Source organism: Solea solea, chromosome 16 (genome assembly GCF_958295425.1).
Source record: "Solea solea chromosome 16, fSolSol10.1, whole genome shotgun sequence".
Taxonomy (NCBI): Eukaryota; Metazoa; Chordata; class Actinopteri; order Pleuronectiformes; family Soleidae; genus Solea; species Solea solea.
Window position 1 is genome coordinate 2,250,001 of NC_081149.1, and position 2,500 is coordinate 2,252,500.

Here is a 2,500-nt window from a genome sequence, read left to right on the forward strand (position 1 = left end):
CACAAGTGTCTGGGGCCAACTCAAGATCTTGGCACACAAGTTACTTGTTGTGGTGCCATGTTTTTTAAGTGCGCATAACAAAGGCTGCTGCTGATCACCTCTGCCCCAAGGTGATCTAAGTGCACCTCTGAGCCTTGACGGACAGCTGCTTGACATTTGACACACTCAAAGGGCGCGGCCATACAGCAAAGCCCACCAAAAACAACTTAAACTCTTGAACGTTCGAAAGGCTGACCTTTGAGCTCCTACACGAGCAGGGGGCCTTGCCTAGTCTATAAAAGGAGTCTGTGTCCCCAGCCCGTCGGCTTACGGCCATACCACCCTGAGCACGCCCGATCTCGTCTGATTTCGGAAGCTAAGCAGGGTCGGGCCTGGTTAGTACTTGGATGGGAGACCGCCTGGGAATACCAGGTGCTGTAAGCTTTTACACTGCTGCTTCCTTACAAGAAACATGGGCTTGCAATTACGTTGACGCACGGGCACACGTTAACGTCCTTCTAGTTTCAGCCTTGGATGTCGCTCTGCAAGCATGTGAGAAGCTTGGAGATGGGGAGCAGCTTACCCATCTCGGTGTAGCTTCCTAATACTGGAATAGAGTGTAGCAGGTAGTGGAGATAAAGGCTCAAGTGCAGTGTGTTCGAAAGGCTGACTTTTGAGCTCCTCCACTGGGAGACCGCCTGGGAATACCAGGTGCTGTAAGCTTTTACACTGCTGCTTCCTTACAAGAAACATGGGCTTGCAATTACGTTGACGCACGGGCACGGGCACAGGCACACGTTAACGTCCTTCTAGTTCCAGCCTTGCTTTGGTTTTCACAGAAAAAAGAGAATGGTGCACCGTTCCTGGTGGCACTGCAATGCCAGGTCAATGCAAGGAGTGAAGAGAGCAAGCCCCAGTTTCCACCTCCCAATGCTCAAAAATGCATTTAATATTTAATCCCCATATAGAGGACATATCAGATATTAAACTGATTAGAACAGATACTACACTTGATCTTAGCCAAAAGGCCGAGAAGCGATGGCCCACAAGTGTCTGGGGCCAACTCAAGATCTTGGCACACAAGTTACTTGTTGTGGTGCCATGTTTTTTAAGTGCGCATAACAAAGGCTGCTGCTGATCACCTCTGCCCCAAGGTGATCTAAGTGCACCTCTGAGCCTTGACGGACAGCTGCTTGACATTTGACACACTCAAAGGGCGCGGCCATACAGCAAAGCCCACCAAAAACAACTTAAACTCTTGAACGTTCGAAAGGCTGACCTTTGAGCTCCTACACGAGCAGGGGGCCTTGCCTAGTCTATAAAAGGAGTCTGTGTCCCCAGCCCGTCGGCTTACGGCCATACCACCCTGAGCACGCCGGATCTCGTCTGATCTCGGAAGCTAAGCAGGGTCGGGCCTGGTTAGTACTTGGATGGGAGACCGCCTGGGAATACCAGGTGCTGTAAGCTTTTACACTGCTGCTTCCTTACAAGAAACATGGGCTTGCAATTACGTTGACGCACGGGCACACGTTAACGTCCTTCTAGTTTCAGCCTTGGATGTCGCTCTGCAAGCATGTGAGAAGCTTGGAGATGGGGAGCAGCTTACCCATCTCGGTGTAGCTTCCTAATACTGGAATAGAGTGTAGCAGGTAGTGGAGATAAAGGCTCAAGTGCAGTGTGTTCGAAAGGCTGACTTTTGAGCTCCTCCACGAGCAGGGGGCCTTGCCTAGTCTATAAATGGAGTCTGTGTCCCCAGCCCGTCGGCTTACGGCCATACCACCCTGAGCACGCCCGATCTCGTCTGATCTCGGAAGCTAAGCAGGGTCGGGCCTGGTTAGTACTTGGATGGGAGACCGCCTGGGAATACCAGGTGCTGTAAGCGTTTACACTGCTGCTTCCTTACAAGAAACATGGGCTTGCAATTACGTTGACGCACGGGCACACGTTAACGTCCTTCTAGTTTCAGCCTTGGATGTCGCTCTGCAAGCATGTGAGAAGCTTGGAGATGGGGAGCAGCTTACCCATCTCGGTGTAGCTTCCTAATACTGGAATAGAGTGTAGCATGTAGTGGAGATAAAGGCTCAAGTGCAGTGTGTTCGAAAGGCTGACCTTTGAGCTCCTCCACGTGCAGGGGGCCTTGCCTAGTCTATAAAAGGAGTCTGTGTCCCCAGCCCGTCGGCTTATGGCCATACCACCCTGAGCACGCCCGATCTCGTCTGATCTCGGAAGCTAAGCAGGGTCGGGCCTGGTTAGTACTTGGATGGGAGACCGCCTGGGAATACCAGGTGCTGTAAGCTTTTACACTGCTGCTTCCTTACAAGAAACATGGGCTTGCACTTACTTTGACGCACGGGCACACGTTAACGTCCTTCTAGTTTCAGCCTTGGATGTCGCTCTGCAAGCATGTGAGAAGCTTGGAGATGGGGAGCAGCTTACCCATCTCGGTGTAGCTTCCTAATACTGGAATAGAGTGTAGCAGGTAGTGGAGATAAAGGCTCAAGTGCAGTGTGTTTGAAAGGCT

At 51.5% G+C, this 2,500-nt stretch overlaps 5 non-coding genes across 5 annotated transcripts; 4 read left to right on the top strand and 1 right to left on the bottom strand.

The window, feature by feature from the left end:
* Positions 1-304: 304 nt before the first annotated feature.
* Positions 305-423, top strand: LOC131477502 (5S ribosomal RNA). Its single transcript, XR_009243837.1, has one exon. It is a non-coding gene; the product is annotated as a 5S ribosomal RNA (ribosomal RNA).
* A 403-nt stretch (positions 424-826) lies between these two features.
* On the bottom strand, positions 827-1,019 carry LOC131442772 (U2 spliceosomal RNA). The gene has a single exon (XR_009233334.1). It is a non-coding gene; the product is annotated as a U2 spliceosomal RNA (small nuclear RNA).
* Positions 1,020-1,327: 308 nt separating this feature from the next.
* LOC131477820 (5S ribosomal RNA) lies at positions 1,328-1,446 on the top strand. Its single transcript, XR_009244140.1, has one exon. It is a non-coding gene; the product is annotated as a 5S ribosomal RNA (ribosomal RNA).
* Positions 1,447-1,742: 296 nt separating this feature from the next.
* On the top strand, positions 1,743-1,861 carry LOC131477161 (5S ribosomal RNA). The gene has a single exon (XR_009243512.1). It is a non-coding gene; the product is annotated as a 5S ribosomal RNA (ribosomal RNA).
* A 296-nt stretch (positions 1,862-2,157) lies between these two features.
* Positions 2,158-2,276, top strand: LOC131477170 (5S ribosomal RNA). The gene has a single exon (XR_009243521.1). It is a non-coding gene; the product is annotated as a 5S ribosomal RNA (ribosomal RNA).
* Positions 2,277-2,500: the final 224 nt, after the last annotated feature.